Raw genomic sequence first — 19,459 nt, forward strand, 5'->3', positions numbered from 1 at the left:
TCTAATTCTATTTAATCTGATATACCGTGGCTTTTGCGATTAAAATTTTGGAGCACACTAAACTTTTGGAGGGTGGCGCCAAAACCTTAAGTCTTTTATAACCACGCTTTCTTTATTTAATCTAGAATAGGTTTATAATGCCCAAAGTTTTCTAAGATCCATATGCCAATTCCTTCTACACCATTACTGTATGTAAACACGTTTGGTTCTAAATTTGCTAATCAGACCTAGTTATCAATTTCTTATCATATGAATACCATCTATTTTAGAGGAGTTGTTTTTGGAACATAGTTAGACTATTCTGATATGTACACTGTGTTTTGGGATTAACATACGATATTTTTGTTCCATTCAGGACTATGCACCAATTGTTGGCGGAGGTAGCAAAACGTTGGCTTAGCATCAATTAACCAGGCTAGTTATTATGGTGAGAAGTAAAAGGTACATATCTTTATTTTGGTACTTTTATTTTGAAAACTCCCTTGATACGTAAGTTAGATTGTATTTGAAAATTGAGAGGAAAACATGGATATTATAATTTTATTCTAGAATTGGTATGTAGTATATTACCTTAATTGGGGATGGGATTTTGGACTCAATTCCTATGTGGTTATGGGATTTAAGTCCACGTTTCATCTACTGTTTTAATTCCTACAACGTGACTTCTCAACTTTCAACATGGAACGTTGCTGATCTGAAGCAAAATCTTACTTCGATTTGGGGTATTCAGGAGTCCTCGAGGCTAATCGCCATTGGCAAAGGGTATTTTCATGTTATTCTGAGCTCTGCAGACGCCAAGGAGCTTGTTCTTGGGCGCGGAATCATAAACACGAAACCATGTACTTTCAGGTTGCAGCCATAGGTTCCCGACTTTGATCCACTAACGAAAAAATCCACACATGCTCAGGTATGGGTTCGATTTTACTCTCTTCCATGGGAATATTGGGACACACAGATTTTGTCTGATATAGCTAAAGGGATTGGGGGACTTCTGAGATTTGACAAAACCACTATGGAGGGGGATTTTGGGCATTTTGCGAGACTTCTCTTAGATGTTGATTTGGCTAGCGAGCTACCTGTCAAACTAGCTGTTGAACGGGATGGTAAGCAACTATGGATTGATGTAGGCTGCCTAACTTTTGTAAGGTCTGCTCGTGCATCGGGCATATGGCCTATGACTGCAGACGTAATAGGAAACCCTCAATGCCTAAAAAAGGGAATGTGGTAGAAACTGAGAAAGCGGGACTAGAGAAGCATTTGGAGAAGCAACTCGGGCAGGTTGTCAATCGAACTGCAGCAGCAGATATACCTGTGCAGAAAATCACAAACAGGATAATCTCGGAGCTGGGAAACTTGGTACCTCCGATTGTTAATGGAAACCCGGCTCCGGACGGAAATACTACGCCGGACCGTATTAATGAGACGGACACAGTTGATGATGCTTTTTCCAGTAGCCCGAGATTGGGGGAGTCGGATTGGGCCTGCTACTCATCTTCAGAGAGACCAGATTCGCCAGGAAACGCCAATTTACAGAGCTGCCAGAACTCTGCTGCTAAGTCTTGGGCCGATCAGATGGAGGAAGAGGAGGATGACTCTTGGAAAACAGTTACCTCCAGGAAAAGCAAAGGTAGTACAGGGGACACGGGTTCAGCGACATCTAAAACTCGCCCTAAGAGGGCCAGTAAGATCCCTATGCGCTTTCGATGAATCTGCTCTTCTGGAATTGTAGGGGCATCTCTAACAGGAATACTCAGAGGTACCTTTTTAATTTATTTTCACTGCATAAACCAGATATACTGTGTCTAGCGGAGCCGATGGTGGAATATGACTCAATTCCTTCTTCCCTATGGACCTGTTTGGGGCTGGTTCTTGTTGGGAAAAATAACAAGGAGATACCTTCTTTGTGGATACTTGTCAGAGTACCGATTACATTTTCAGTTATGCTCCGTTACAGTCATGAGCAATTCTCTATTACTGAGGTGCAGGATCAAGGTAGCGCCAGTTTTATTGCTTTTGTTTACGGAAGTGTCTGGGAAAACCGTAGAGCAGAGATGTACAAAGAGATTCTAATACAGAAAGAGAACTTTCAGGGTAATTGTTCAGTTATGGGAGACTTCAACGCGATTCTAGGGTCTCATGAAAAGTCAGGGAGAGCCCCAGGCGGGCGTTCTTACAGGGACTTTCGGAACTTCATTGATTCTGGCAACTTTATTGACACATGGAGTAATGGTAGGGCTGGTTCAGCTAGGGTTGAATGTCGGCTGGATAGGGTTCTCAGCACATCGGAGTTTGTGGATCAGTGGGAATCCCACAGTATATTGGTGCTAACCAGGCATCACTCAGACCACTCTCCTATCCTTTTTCAAGGCTCTCGAGGGCGAAGGATTACCAGATTCCGCTTTCAAGCTATGTGGGTGACTCACCCTGGCCTGCGTGACGTTATTGCTGAGTTTTGGCACCATCCTCATCCTCGTTTGCCGTCAATGCAGCAACCAAGTCAAAAGCTTCGACTTCTGAGACCCATTTTGAAAAAATGGAATAGAGATGTTTTTGGTTTGCTGGATGTTGAGATCGCCAAGGCAGAGGAGTCTTTAGCACATGTGCATACAAATATTTTAGAACAGGGTTTTTCCACTTCGTTGCATCAGCAAGAACTTACTACTCACACGGCACTGGATACGGTGCTTCATAGAAAGGAGATCTATCTCAAAGAAAAGAGTAGAGTTAGATGGCTTAAAGAAGGCGACCACAACATCACTTTCTTTCATAGAATGGCGACTATCAGACGTGCTTCGACGGGCATCTCGGTGATGCAAATCGATGATGAGCTTATCACGGATAAGAACAGAATCGCCGCTCATATCTCTGATTACTATGCTGGCCTCTTCAGAACTGACAATTTATCTGAGCAGAATTTGGACATGGTCTCTGAGGTCATTCCTAAACTCGTGACTGATTCTGATAATGCCGAATTGGTGCGCTTTCCTGACAGGAAAGAGATTAGAGATGCTGTTTTTGCAATGGACAAGAGCAGCGCGCCGGGTCCAGATGGCTTCACTGGGTGCTTCTTTCAGGCCTATTGGGAGATTGTGGGTCAGGATGTTTGCTCAATGGTGGAGGATTACTTTCATACGGGAATCATGCTACCAGGTTTGAACTCGAGTAACATGGTGCTTATACCTAAAGTCCAAGAAGCCTTGCCGGTTGATCATTACAGACCAATTGCTATGAGCAATTTTGGATACAAGCTCATCTCTAAAATTTTGGCTGCTCGTCTGTCCAGTATTGCGACTAGCATTGTCTCAGATAATCAATTTGGCTTCATTCCGGGCAGAAGCATTCATCAGTGCGTTGCAATCGCGTCAGAAGGTACAAATCTGTTAAAAAAGAGGTGCTTCGGAGGCAATATGTCTCTCAAAATTGACATAAGGAAAGCTTTCGATACACTTGACTGGAACTTTCTTCTGTCCGTGCTTGAGGCTTTTGGGTTCTCCGCTCAATTTAGATAATGGATTCTGAATTTGTTAAATACAGCCCGAATCTCTGTTCTGACAGGACCTGATTGTAGTAACTACTTCAGTTGCTCGCGTGGGGTGCGGCAGGGGATCCACTATCTCCAATCCTTTTTGGTATTGCAGAAGATTTTCTGAGTCGTTATCTGCTAAAGCTTGTGCAAGAGGGTAAATTACGCGCAATGCAATATTCAGGTAGTCTGGCCTTACCTTCTCATCTTCTTTATGCGGATGATGTTCTGTTGTTTGGAGCAGCCTCGGTTGCAAATATTCGTGTACTCAAAGATGCATTCGAATTTTACGGTTCTATTTCTGGACAACTCATCAACTGGCAGAAGTCGGATATCTTCTTCGGACCTTTCGTAACTGCAAGAAGAGCCAAAAGGTTAGCCGATTTGATTGGAGTTAGAATTGGTGCTCCTCCGTTCTGTTACTTAGGTATCCCGCTGTTCCCAGGCAGCCCCAAAACGAGTCAGTTACGAGGCCTGATGGACAAGGTGCTTTCTAACTTCGCTAAATGGAAAGGAAGTAGCATGTCCTTAGCAGGCCAATTGGCACTAGTGAATTCTATCATCACTGGCTCTTTTATTCATAGTTTTATTCTGTATAAGTGGCCTCGTAGCCTGCTGAGTCATATGCAAAGAAGTATGCGGAATTTCATCTGGACTGGCTCGACAGACACCCGTAAGTTAGTCACTGTCCCTTGGTGTTTGTGCTGTAGGCCTTTCAAAGAGGGAGGTTTGGGCATCAAGGATTTACACATTCTTAATAAGGCTCTGTTGGGGAAAACAGCTTGGGGTATTATGCAAGGAGATTCTCTTTGCTACAGATTGCTAAGGGCCCGTTTTCTTGACTCAGTTGGGAGGCCGCGGAATTGGGTTATAAACTCGTCGGTTTGGAGCTCGGTCAAGCGTGTTTACAGAGATTTGGTTGCGACTAGTTTCTGGTGGATTGGTATACGATCCAATCTCAACTTCTTGTTCGGGGGTTGGATCAGGCCCTCTGTTTTTGAGACGCAATTGGTTGAGAGGAACTCTAGATCTCTCAATGTAGAAAGCTTCTTGGACGGAGATCATTGGCAGAACCTCCCTGTGTCAGAGGAAACTGAAAGGCGTATAAGGGCTGTGCACAGAGGGAGAGATTTGACGGATAGGTGTGTCTGGGAGCCGGCAGTAGATGGTCAGTTCTCGGTGAAGGATTTTTACAAATGGCATCTTGATGTTCCAGTTGAACCGGGTTGGTGCCGCTTGGTTTGGACCCCCACAATTTTACCCTCGCATTCATTTACGTACTGGAGAGCAGCGCTTGATTACCTTCCTACGCATGACAAATTAAGGGCTCGGGGGATATATCTCACTTCGCACTGCTGTTTCTGTTTTGCAGCGGCGGAAACAACGGAACACATTTTCCTTCATTGCCCTTTCTCGCAAGCCATCTGGCATGGGGTAGCTTCTTTATTTGGTCGCTCTCTGAATCTGAATTCAACTGTTCTTGAGTTGATCAGTGACGCGTCGCAGCAACGCTTCAGCTCACAAATCAAAATTCTTTGGGGAGCGGCAATTGTTAATGTTTTTTGGTCTGTTTGGCTGTCTCGTAATGATCAGATCTTTAATGGAATAAAAATGTGTGTCTCAGGGAGTTTAAGACGAATCTGGTTAGCAGTCAAGGATGCCGCGAGTCTGGGCCTTGGGAATACCTGGAATTCTGCAGTAGAATGCCGTATCCTATCCGAGCTCGGTGTCGCGCGAAGAGCACCTCTTGCGCCTCGAGTTATTCCTATCAAATGGCAACCTCCTCCAGCAGGTCTGATAAAGGTAAACACAGACGCCTCTGTCCTTGGTGGATCAGCGGGTTGCGGTGGCATTTTTAGAGATAATCGGGGGCTGTTTGTGAAGGCTTTCGCTTTTCCCTCGGAGTCTTGTCACGCGCTTTTCGTCGAACTGAAAGCAGCCATCTTCGCTGTCAAAGCAGCGTTTGAACGGGGCTGGTACAACATCTGGCTAGAGAGTGATGCTTCCTACGTGGTTGGGATTTTCTGCTCTCGCTCGCTTTCTGTTCCTTGGCAGGTCCGTCAAGACTGGTTGGTTTGCTTATCTTATTTGGAGCAAATGACATTCGTAATCTCACATATTTATAGGGAAGGCAATCAAGTTGCCGATAATTTGGCTAACTATGGCAGAACAGGTTCCGATTTAGTCTGGTGGGACGAGATCCCATCCTTTTGCTTAGATTCTTATTTTTGTAACTTGGGGGGTCGGAGTGTCTTCCGTTTCACTTGATCCCCCCATTTTTCTTTTCGTTTATTCCTTCATTTGTAATTTTTTATTCAATTTATTCAATATACGGGCTCAGGGTTCGCTTGTCTGTCAAGGGGTGCCAACCTAGTTGGGATTGCTTGCTTCAGGCTGCTCTGTAGTCTAATTTTACTTAAAAAAACTTTCAACTTCTCTTGTGCTGATTAGAGATGGAATTGCTAGCATAACAGTTGATAGTACATGGAGAAGAGCTATTGCGTATCAATTGTATCAACTCTTTTTGTTTCTTCTGTTCTGAAAATATAGAGAAATTATTATGACTGCTGACTAATTTAAAAGACAGTATCAAGTGCTGTCCAAAACAATTAAAAAAGAACATATACTCCCATCCATAGGCACAAAAGCCATGTGATAAAAACTAATGATTTTTCAAATAAAAGCATTGCCAAGCTTTCTTTTCATTCCCCTAAGGTTAATAGGAGATACGTTTCTTGAGGTGTTCAACTTCGCGACTACGGTGCTCGATCAAAACAATAAAAGCCTCTTCTTACTCTCTAACGCTTGTACCTTCCCCTCTTTCTCTTTCTCTTTCTCCTTCTCTGTTCCCTTCCCTGGTCATCGAGTTTGGGTCACAACTATGTTGATAGGTCATGGAATAAATGTTACCAAATAATAGGTCAGACAAACAACAATATTTATAGACCAGGGGCCAAATAGTGCTTTGAGCCAATAAAAGTTCATGTTTTTGGCTTGCAATTGAGCTAATTGTAAACTTCATAGCTGATGTGGAAGGCTGAGCCTCAAATCTGAAAAGGTTAAGGGGCAGGCCAAAATTGATAGTTAATGGATTTTGTTGGGGTACTATTTTGGTAGTAAGCCTATAATTCCTAAGGATAACTTCTCCAGAATAAAATTTAGTTTCTAGGAACTTTCTTCAGCTTTTCAGTAAATTTGTCTCTGTAAACATGAAAAATCTTTTTCACTCTAATATTGATTGGACTTGGCACATATCATATCAAATGGCTAATATGGTTGAGTGAAATATTGTTTTTGTAACCAAAATATTGTTGTTCTAATTGGTTAAAATCTGTATGCCATTATGATTTTCTCTTTCCAAGTTATGATGCACTACACTTGTCAACATTAGATGCAGCTATTTAAGAAAGCAAATGAACACAGCACCAAAAATTGTTTATGTCATGTATATTGGAGGAATATATGAATAGAAGATATTTGGTGTAATGCATATTTACACCCTTAAACTTGACAAGTCTTGCCTATTGGCACTCTGAACTTTTAAAATAATCTACCACACACCTATATTTGGCTTTAAAAACCTATCACACACCAACTATAGGCGTGTGATATGTTTTTAAAGCCAACTATGAGTGTGTGATAGATTATTTTAGAAGTTCACGGTGCCAATAGGCAAAACGTGCCAAGTTTAAAGGTTTAAATATACATTAAGCCAAAATCCTTTTACTTAGTATTTATTATTTAATGGGATGCCCCTCTTGGCTTCTTATCAGATGGTTAATGTAGATGTGCAAAGGAAAAAAAAAGAAGAAAAAAGGAAATGTTTTGTTTCTGATCTTCTTTAGTTACCTGAAAGTGAAAAACAAAATATTACTACCGGAAACAAGAGAAAAGGTTTGATAGAAAGAGGGAATTTTTTTATATTGGCTAGTCCGTTGACATTTATTTCCCAGCAAAATATGGCAATCAATAGGTGAAAAGGATTGGGCGAAAAAAGTCTGAGGTTTAGTTGTGTTATGACGTTGTGATTTAGGCCTTAGTCATGATGCCATGTAGAAAGAAAGTTTCTGCTATGCATTCTTTTCCTCCCATTATAACCTGGGTTATTGACTTTTTAATATTATTTTTTGGTTTGGTCTCTGGATCCATGTGCAAAATTTGATAGAACGGTGTCTTCAGTTTGTACATGAACCAGAGAGAAGTTGTGGAAACATTGTTAGCGCAGGCAAAAATTGAACCTGGCATCACTGAACAAAGTTAATGTCTCTTGAAACATTATACCTTGTACTCTAAATGTTAGCTTTTACCTATGGTGGGCACACACTCAATGTAGTCTATTACTACAAGACAAAGGGAATTGTGTGCCTCCTTTTCTTATGATGCCAAGTGAGTTGATCAATTTAAAGTTAGTTGCAGGATTGACTGATTCCTATTTTTTTTTCCTGTATGGCCGTATATTGTTCCATTAATATTCCATCAAACAGTATCTGATTAACTTTATCCCTTAAGAAACTGAAAATCTTCATTTGCCTTATCATTCTTTTAACGAGTAAAATTAGGTTCATGAGAAGTACCTGACCTGGACTGAATGTCTAAATGATGGGTAAGGATGAAGGGTGCAATAATCCATGTCTTTGTTTCTACATTGGTTATTCTTCAATATTGAATTAATGCTTCGACTATATGTCTAGGTATATAATGTATTCTATTAGTTTTGTGGTAGAGTTTTTTAGTTTCAAAGTAGAATGAAAGTGGGATAAAATCTTGATTTCCTGAATATTCTTATTGTTGAGAGCTTTTTATGCAACCGGGCTAGCATGAGCCCATTATAGTATTGAAAATGAAACCAAATTGAATTGTGGATTGAGTTTATGATTTGCTAGTCAACTTCTACGATTTACAATTCACAAGTCAACTTCTATAACTTTCTATAACAATTTCTTACTAAGCATAATAATAAATTTGTTTGCCTTCCAAATTAGTTTTCATGGTGTATGATATTATATATGTTAAATTTTGTTTCATAGAGGGATGGAGACAAATTTTAAGAGGAAAGCAGGTACATGGTGCTGCTAACATTAATGAAACTAGAAATGCAGCTGCACAGACACCATCATCTATTGCGCCAATAAACGGTACATTATATTCAAGTTTTGATTTATTTTCTATGCTTGTATTTAATATGAATAAACTATTTATGATATCTAATAATTATTTTATTTTATCAATTAAGATTTAAGAAATAAAAGAATTACATCGGCTAGTCCTCATACACGTGCTACTATTGATGATGAAGGCGTGCATTCTTCGCTACATCGATCTACTCTCGGTATAGTTGCGGTTATTATAATTTTCATTTATTGAGTTTCTTTATAAATGTTTTTAAGAATGTATAATAACTCTTTGTTTGTTACATAATATTAGACAAAAAGAGGCATAATTTAAATAACAATGCTGATAGTGAACTGGTTACCGAGATGGGTGCTCGTCACTTGCAAGGTTCTGACAATCCACAATCTGATAATCCCATTGATAATTATGAATCCAACTATCCTTGCCCATCAGACACAGAGATAAGCCCTGAAAATTCTGAAACTTTTCGAGGTTTGTTTCATCATGGTTAGGATACTGCGCAAGAATCTATGGACCTCGACTGAGCCTTGGGATGAAATTGAAAAGAAGCACAGGGCTATCATTTTATGTACGACCAATTTTAAAAAATTGTGTATAATTGTTAAATTTTATTAAATATTTCATGAAATTACATATTGTACAAGACTATTTTGATGTTAGTACTGATAGCCCTGAAAAGTGGAAGAAGCATGAAGAGTTAGGAAAGGTCGAGCATGACACGCCAGAAATGAAAAGGGCTAAGTTTGAGTACTTTTGTTTCTTTCAGATGAAGACAGCATATCGCAGATGGAAACATAAATTACATAGCCAATATCGCAAGTATACTAATGATGATCAACGTTTGAAACATGTTCCTAAAGAACTATTAAAGTTTTTGGAAGCAAAGATTTTCATGTAAATATCTAATGTTTTGTTTCATTTATTATGTGATGGTTAGTATGTATTATTTTCAGTTTAAATGAATGTTTTCTTACACATTACTTGTAGGAACGGAGTTATATTAATTCAACTAATCGTGCTTCTCAAATAGTAGTTTCTTCAACTGGTCCAACCCCTTTTGCACAAGTAGAGTATAAAATGGTAAATATATAGGGCAACTCTTATCAATTATTTTTAAAAGTTTTGGCTAGTTCCTTTTAAGATGATTATACTATTAATGTTGAAGATGGATGAGGAATTAGGCGAATTGCCAAAGGCTTCTGATGTGTGGAAGGCCACTCATGGAATTATAGATGACCAAGGACAAAATACATTCCGTGATTCAGAATCAAGAAGGATTTATGTAAGTAATAGAACTTTTTAAGCAATTACATTAGTAAACTTGTCAAACTAGATTATCCTTTGTTTCATAAGCTTATTTTATGTGTTTCTATTGATGCTGCAATTCTGATTTACAAATATAATCATCAAAACTGGTTGCTTTTCTTGTACTTGGTTGGCATGCTTGAAATGTTCTTATGACATTTTTAGATTCAGAATATAATCTTGTTACTTGGTCATTTATCAATGTCTTAAGCATGAGTATCCTAACCATTATAATTACCATTATGGTTTAGGTAATTATTATTTTAGTATCAGAGAAACCAAAGTCTAATGTAGAACTCTGCATCTAAAGCATACTGGAGAACTAATGTACTAGTTTATATGGAATGTGCAGGTTGTGAACTTTACATAATGCTGAAATTTATTTTCTTAAATCTAAGGGATAAGGTACTAAAATAAGCCTATGATTTTTGGGAAAATTTATATGTGTAATATCAATAACGTGTCTCGTTCTGTTATATCGATGCCTAAATTAGTACTATTTTGTACATGGAGCCTAAATTGATGCTTCTCCAAAAACCATAGGCCTATTTTGGTACCTTATCCCTGAATCTAATTTCAAGTGAAATCTCTATTATATATGATCTAATGTTTATGATTGAGTTATGAGACAATTGGTGATTGATTGGTCTATAACATTATATATGTTTGGGCTTCTTTTAGGTATTCTTTTTATGACTAAGTTTGTTTCATATCTTTATACTCGGTTTATTAAATTTCACTTATTTTACGTAATGCAGGAAGATATGAAAAGGGTTGAGGATCAACCAATAAATGATAATGAGTCTATTCCCACACCAGATCATGTGCTACAATAGGTATTTGGAGTTAGATCGGGATACGTTCGTGGTAAGGGATTGGGATATAAAGCAAGTACTAGAGGAATGATGTCTAATGGTAAAAGTGATGAAGTTAATGCACTTAAAAATGAGTTTGCAAGACTGACAGCTGAATTAAAGGCACAAGAAGGACATAGAAAGGCGCAAGAAGAACAAGAGCTGGAGAGACATCTGGTTTTTGAATCGTATTGCAGAAGGATGGAAGTAATGTTAAAAGAAAACTGTTCAAGGAGTACACAAAATACTTTGGTAAGTCCTTAATTAAAACACAATATTGCTTTTGAACTATATAATAAACCATATTGTTAATTGGGTGATTTTGTTCTTACAATTTTGTAGGAGGAAGAGATGCAAATGGACTTGTGAAGGTTATCAATGGATGGATTCATTAATTTTGAACTTGTTTGCTTTATTGATTAATATCACTAGTTTATTACTTTTCAACATTGATAGGGATGATGTTTTTGGTTTAGGATGGATTTTTAAATGTTTTGATTTCAATTTACATAAGGTTTTAGATTCTGAATTTAATAAATTGCATAGTGGACTGATGAAAGTATCAGAAAGTTGTTTAGAGGTTGCATATCGATATTGTGGGAATAAGAATGTGTTGTGTTTGCTAAGGAAGCTGGCTTGGCAGCAAAGCTACTGCTTACAATACAAAAAAAAAGTGGGTGTAATCCTGAGCTAAAATGGAGGTCAGCCGAGCTATTGAAATTGTGTAGTGTAAATTATACGGCTATTTCTTGATTTGCAAGTGTAAGCTTACAAAAACGAATTTCAGTTTCCTGGCATTATAGACCACAGTATAAGTACATATATGTATGCTTCCAAATTTACTGATTATATACTTTCTATATATTAGCCATAACTATCCGATGATTAGCCCCGTTCCAGTAATTATCTTTACTTGTCACCATGAAGAGTGGCATAATTGTTGAACAAGGAAAAACCATTGCTGTCCTCTAATATTAGTCTTCAACTTACCATCCATTGTGTGCTTTGAAAAGCAAGCTGTTTGTACAAGTAGTGAAATATACTAAGTAGCTTCACCTGTCAAGGCTGAATATCGCAAATCATTAGCTGAAAATTGGAGGCTTTGGCCTTCCCCATTTCATTAATTGATTTATAAGTCTCATCTATAGCCACTTAGCTCCTCTACACAATCTTGCATAGATCCTATTCCCTTGGTTTCATCTATGGCTCTTAGAGGGCTTTAATATACTGTTTGAAGTTGAATTAAGTTGATTTTGGTGGCATGGACAGAGAGGGGACGATAGTTGAGTTGTGGATAAGTAGTCGAGTTTTTATCGAACTGAACACATAAGCTGTTCAACTTTGACATGCTCATATTCGGATTATCAGAAAATACACAAGCTCGAACTAAAAGTTGAACTCGGTTCGAGCCTAAATTCCTATTTACTAAAATTGCAACCTCTAATTTCTGAATTGAAAGAGTTATGGGTTGATGGCGTGGAGACATATGATTCTCATAGTAAACAAAATTTTACATGCTGACTTATCGGGGTGGTCAACGAAAGGTTATAAGGCTTGCCCTATTTGCCATAAGCATACTAGTGCTGAATACCTTCGTGCTTCAAAGAAGTTATGCTATATGGATCATAGGAGATTTTTGCCTCCCAATCATAAATGGCGCAAAGACAAAAGGTCGTTTAATGGTTTAACAGAGATGAGAAAGAGGCCAACACCTTTATCAGGTCTGGATGTGTTAAAGGAATTCGACAATTTCACTCAATTGCCATTCAATAAAGGCATCAAAAGGAAATACGATGCTTCAAATAGTTTTGAGAATTGGAGAAAAAAGAGTATTTTTTGAGTTGCCTTATTGGAAGACACTTCTTATTCGCCATAATTTAGATGTCATGCATATCGAGAAGAATGTGTGTGATAATGTGTTGGGGACTCTGATGAAGATCAAAGGAAAAACTAAAGATACACTAAACAGTCGAAAGGACTTGGTTAACATGGGTATCAGGCATGGTCTTCACCCGACCGTGGTTGGAGATAAAGTACGTGTCCCAATTGCGCGTTATGTGCTTTCTGAAAATGACAAAGTGGCTTTATGTAAGATGCTGGCTGAGTTGAAGACACCAGATGGATATTTATCAAATATATCTAGGTGTATTAACATTAAGGAACGTAAAATTTCTGGCATGAAAAGTCACGACTGTCATGTGTTCCTACAGAAGCTTCTTCCAATAGCCATTAGAGGGTTCCTACCAAAAGATGTTGTTGAGCCACTTATTGAGTTGAGTGCATTCTTTCGTGATTTATGTAGTAAGAGCTTGGAAATGTCTGAATTGGATCGTCTTGAGAAGCAGATTCCGTTAATTTTATGTAAATTGGAGAAAATATTTCCAGCTTCATTTTTCGATGTCATGGTGCATTTAGTTATCCACTTAGCATCGGAGGTAAAAATTGCGGGTCCTGTCCAATATCGGTGGATGTATTTTGTTGAGAGAGACTTGCATACGAAAAAACTAAACGTCCGGAATAAGGCAAAACCCGAGGGATCAATAGCAGAAGCATATATTGCCTATGAATGCTTAACTTTCTATTCAAGATATTTGGTAGGAATTGACACGATCTTCAATCAGAATCCTAGGAATTTTGATGGGATCGATCAAATGCAAATGGTATTGAGTTGGCAATATTTAGAAAAGCTGGATGACCATTAGGTAAAGATGATTTCAAATTGCTAACTGATGATTGGAAACACAAGGCACATCTTTACATCCTCAACAACTATGAAGAAGTGTGGCCATATGCCGAGTAAGTACCATATTTTTTATTCTTATAAATTATTATATTTTGTTTTTTTTTATCTATTTATTCTTCATAATTTGCAATTGGTACAGGAAGTACAAGAATTCATTGCCAAATATGAGTACTAGAGCGTTCAGGAAACGTTACAATGCAGAATTTCCAAAATGGTTCCAGGATCATGTATGTGAATATATGTATGGATTATTATAATTTGCTTAAGGTTATGTCTCATTATTAGTCCATTTTTTTTAATAAATTACATTTATATTATTGATGAACTTGCAGGTTTATGAATTAAATGAACATGATGTTGTTTCTAAGGATCTTATGAATCTTGCTTTTGGTCCATACCCACGCTACAAGAGTTACTCGGGTCATATTGTGAATGGCTATCGGTTTCATACTGTAAATCGTCAAATGAATCGCAAGAGTCAAAATTCAGGAGTCTTGTCTAAGGGTGATGATAGTTCTTGTGATAAAGAGTATTATGGGAATTTGATAGATGTTTGGGAGATCCAGTACTCAGGAATGAATTGTGTTTACTTATTCAAATGTGAATGGTTTGATGTGAGCCATAAAGGAAGTGGATATATAGTAGATGATTTCTCAATCACAAGTGTCAAGGCCAATGGTCGATTAAAAACAGATGAGCCATTTATTTTAGCTTCTCAAGCTGAACAAGTCTTTTATGTTCAAGATCCCAAAAAAATAAATTGGCTTATTGTGCTGAAAAATCATCCTAGGGACATATATAAATTGCCTTTTCAATCACTAGAGGATATTTCTGAGAAAAATGAAGATGGTGATGTTTTTCAAGAAGAGGAGATCACCGCTGATTTTCATACAACAAGACCCATAGACGAAGATGAAGCAATGGAGAATGAGGTTGGTTTTGGTTTTGAAGAAATACCTCTTCCAATTGCTAATCAAGCAGAAGAAACAATTCCAATTAATATTAATGATTGTGATGATGATGATGATGATGATGGTTACAATCAACTTGAAACCGACGAAGAAGTTAGTGGTGATGAAGAGATTAACGTGATCAATGATGACGATGATGATGATTAAAGGGGACAAAACATGACACTACTTTAAAGGGGAATAGAACATGAATGGTTGGCCCGAAGGTACTAATTTTGATTCTTATTTGCTGCACAATCTTGAAATTTTGATTAATTACTGATGAAGTTCAATTATCATTTTCTATTTTAGAACACAGTGTTGCATATATTGGTAAACTAAATTAAAAGAAAAGAATGTTTAGAATAGGTTACCTATGTTAAAAAAATAGTAGGTTACCTCTTTTAGTCCTCAATTAGATGTTGCATAAATAGAGAATTTGAATTTTAGACAAGTGTTTTGAGTATTAGAAATTTGATTCAGATTCTTGTTGTAGAATAGTCTTTTGTTTTTAGATTTCATATGCATGGGATTAGAATTTGTACGCCTAAACTTTTTTTACTATAATTTGAATGCAAGAATCTTTTGAATTTACCTAGAAATTAGAATTTCATCTTCATAATTTAGTGGACTAGCTAACTTGCATGAAATTATTTTGAGCAGGAAAAGATTAACGGTCCAAGAAGAAAGCAAGGAACTACTACTGAGAGGATTTATCTATGATGAGCTGGTGTTGTAGGTTAGTTTCTGTGTATATAAATTGATGTCATTGTCTAACCATAGAACGCATCATGGGATATTAAACTAGAGCTGGAAATGCAATTTTATGCTTTTAACCTTTTGATGCTGAAGGGTTTTTACATGGTTAATTTATGTGTTATCTGATGCTTGAATTAGAATATAGCTGTAATATTCATGTTATATTATAGGAATAAATAGGCTTATGGTTTTTAGGGAAGTATGAATTTAGGCTCTATGTACAAAATAGCACCAATATATGTTTAACGTTTAAAAAATGGTACAAATTTAGGTCTGGATAACGGAACGAGACACCTCAATTAGAACTTAACGGAGTAATAGGAATGACGTTTCCAATCCGTTCTTGATGCCTAAATTGATACCTTTTTAAACGTTAAGCCTATATTAATACTATTTTATATGTGGAGTCTAAATTGATACTTTCCCAAAAACCCATTTTGTGACTCGGAAGATGTAACTAAACCTATGATGCTGTGTCTATTTGAGTCACCTGAAATTTGAAAATTCTGAATTCTTCCATTAATTATGCCTCTCTTCCAGCTTTGCGTAGTTCCTAATAATTACACTATGTATTAATTGTATTATTATTTCTATGTTGTTTTATTTATGACAGCATCCTACATTTCTTTCATTCAAAAGGCTAATGTTTCAATTAAATTGTAATCATTAACCCAACTGTATTCATTCTTTTTTTCAAGGTAAAGTTTAACTTTTATTAATCAATCAGAGGACAAATCCTTGCTGATTACATCAGCAAATATATCAGCAAGTTAAAACGGTAAAACATTTGTAATTAGACGTTTGTCATACTTTCTTCAGTTAATAGGAATTTTATTGAGGTTGTACTGTTTTAGATTAGAACTCTGCACTTCACTGCTTACTTGTTTAAGCTCAAGTAGCATCCTAAGCTCTGCACTTTGAATTTCATATTTTTCTCTCATAATGATATGTAGCATTCTTAAGGGACATTTGTCATTCTAAACAAGGACGTTAGTCATCCTAAAATAATGGGGACAAAATAATGTCCCAGTAACGGGAATGACAATGGTCCTTATGAACGGAGACGAAAATATTGTCCCTAAGAATGGGGACGACAGTTGTCCCTATGACTGGAGACAACACGACAGTCGTCTCAAAGAACGGGGACAAAATGATGTCCTTAATAACGGGGACAACAATCGTCATTATCAACAGAGATGAAATGTTGTCCCTAGGAATAGGGACGACAGTCGTCCTTATCAACGGGGAGGACATGTCGTCCCTATCAATGGGGATGACATGTCGCCCCTATCAACGGGGACAAAATGTCGTCCTTGTCAACGGGTACGACATGTCGTCCCTATCAACGGGGACGACATGTCGTCCCTAGGAGCAGGGACAAAATGTCGTCCCCATCAACGGGGACGACATGTCGTCCCTAGGAACAGAGACAAATTGTCGTCCCTAGGAACAAGGACAAAATGTCATCCCTAGGATCAGGGATGACTATCGTCCCTCTCAACGGGGACAATAGTCGTCTTTAAGAGCGGGGACGACACTCGTCTCTCTAAACTGGGACGACATCATTTATTTCGTCCCCAATAGAATCAAGGACGGAGGAAACAAGGACAAAAATTGGGGATGAAAAAATCGTCCTCAAAACTATAGGGGACAAATTTTTATGTTATTGGGGACGATTTTTTTCGTCCCTGAAACTCCTTTTTTTGTAGTAATTTTAAAGACAGACGTAATTGTTCATCTAACAACTCTCAGTTTATTTGCTACTGTCTTTTTAATTTATGTTTATGCGGCTTTCTTTTTGTTTTTTTTTTGTTTTTTTGATATAGAAACAAAGACAAGATTGTTTTTTTACTTGTTTTCCACAACTTTGTAGCCAATAAGGGGCAATTTTGCCTTTTAGAAATCTATTTTTATCCATTTAATTGCTCTTTAACATATTTGTAGACGAAGATTTTATATAGGGACTAAACAATGTAATGGAATCAAAACTGAGGGATCATATAATTATTTTTAAAAATTTTGGGACTAATTAGTGTATTATGTAAAACCATAAGGGTTAAATAATTAGTGCATTGTGTAAAATGACACGGACATAATACATGCACATCTCTCTCTCCGCAGTTAAATCAACCCGTCATTGACCCGCCGTCTCACTCACAATAAAAATTAGAATTTTTTTATTTATCATTTTTATATTTATTTACCAATGGTTAGAAACCGAAATAAAATGTTAACCGATCGAAATAATTGGTTAACCGATTAGTTGTTAACCGAATTTAGTGGATTAGTGTATGATTAATGTTTTTAAAAAACCGATCAAATGGTTAACTGGCCGAATTAACCTTAATGGACTGGTTAACCAACTACGTGCACCCCTATCTCAAACTCTAATTTTACCAAAAAAAAAGAACCAAAATAGGTCTATTGTTTTTGGAAAATATCAATTTAGGCTGCACGTACAAAATAACATAATATAAGCTTAACATTTAAAAAATATACCAGTTTAGGTCTTGGTAAGGGAATCAGAACTTAACGGAGTAATAGAAATTACGTGTCCAATCGTTTACTGAATCCTAAATTGATACTCTTTTCTAAACGTTAAACTTATATCGATACTATTTTGTACCTAGGTCTAAATTTATAGTTTCAAAAACTATAGACCTATTTTGTTACCTTGTTAAAAAAACTTCCTTTATTGAAATGGTAAGGATTTTTTATTCTTTATTATATTATATATATTCTTCGTCCTCAGCAGCCTACGTTTAGTTACATCTTTGGAGTGAGGAAATGGGAAGCAAAAGGGTGAAGATGGAGGGGGAAAATCAAGATCGAATTATTAATTTGCCAGATTGTCTCATTCATCATATCCTCTCTTTTTTGCCTTCAACAAAAGAAGCTATTCAGACTGGAATTCTATCAAAACAATGGCAGAATCAATGGACTCGTGTTCAGGTTCTCATTTTGCATTACACTGGTATATCCTGTGAAAACTCCCATAATATCATTGATAATATCTTAAATCTCCATTGCTGCTCCAAGATCAAAAAATTCCACCTCGATCATCCTTGTAGTGATGACAAGGATCCTCTGATTACTGCTAAAATCCGTTCTGCAACAAGAAATATGTGGAGGACTTACGCTTGACTTTAAGCCAACAAGTATACAAGTTGCCGGACTTCCTTTTCAACAATTCTTCACTTGTTAAATTAACAACCCAAAATTGTACTTTTATGCCTCATGGAAAGGTAAATTGGGAATGCCTCACAGAATTGGCTATGGCTTCTTGTAAGTTGACTGATCAGGCGATGGAACAGATTCTTTCTGGTAGTCCGTTGCTCAAATCGTTAGAATTGATTGACAGTCTTTCTCAGTTTGATAAGCTTATTATTGTTTCCAAATCTTTGAAAAGATTTAGCTGTTATCAAAACACTGACATTGACCATTTTATTTCTGCTTTTGAAATTTCATGTCCGAACCTTGAGGAATTATCTCTGAATCTTATGTATACCAATGCATTTGATTCGAAGTTGGTTACTCAAGTGATTGAAAATGTTGTATCTGGTAGTTTGTTACTCGAATCATTTGAATTAATCTACTTTGATCCGATTTTACGGCTGGTTATTACTTCTGAATCTTTGAAAATATTGGTTATACAACACTTTTCTGATGTTGTAATTTCTTGCCCAAAGCTTGAAAAACTGATTCTTCATAGTTGTTTGGGACGAGACCAGTACTGATCCCAACCCATTGTAAAAAAAAATCATGTAAGTTTCAGTGTTCAGCATCAATTTGATTCTTCTTTTTTTTTATTGCTAATAGCTATTTCTTTTAAATGAGCGAATGTCTATTTAGAGCCAGCTTAACCATAAATCTATTCAGTTCTCATATTTTTTAAGACTCCATAATTTTTAATTAAAAATAAGTTTTTAATTCATAAAAAAAATTAATATATAAATAACTCAAATAGTTATTACTATAATCATTTCAAAAAAAATATTATTACTATAATAATATTGACATTTAAACAGAAAATCTCTTAATTTATGTAATCAATTTTAGCATTTATAATCATTTCAATTTTAGCATTTATAATCACCGTAAATTATTTACATTTAGCTTTCTACAATTATTATAATCAATTTTAGCATTTATAAGCATGGTTTATTAGTCTTTTAATCTTCCTCTTTTCCTA

The 19,459-nt window shown here is 36.7% G+C and overlaps 1 long non-coding RNA gene across 1 annotated transcript; it reads left to right on the forward strand.

Moving 5' to 3' along the window:
• Positions 1-13,482: 13,482 nt before the first annotated feature.
• On the forward strand, positions 13,483-14,346 carry LOC136225705 (uncharacterized). The gene is made up of 3 exons (XR_010687236.1): positions 13,483-13,611; positions 13,698-13,785; positions 13,891-14,346. It is a non-coding gene; the product is annotated as an uncharacterized lncRNA (long non-coding RNA).
• Positions 14,347-19,459: the final 5,113 nt, after the last annotated feature.

Source organism: Euphorbia lathyris, chromosome 4 (genome assembly GCF_963576675.1).
Source record: "Euphorbia lathyris chromosome 4, ddEupLath1.1, whole genome shotgun sequence".
Taxonomy (NCBI): domain Eukaryota; kingdom Viridiplantae; phylum Streptophyta; class Magnoliopsida; order Malpighiales; family Euphorbiaceae; genus Euphorbia; species Euphorbia lathyris.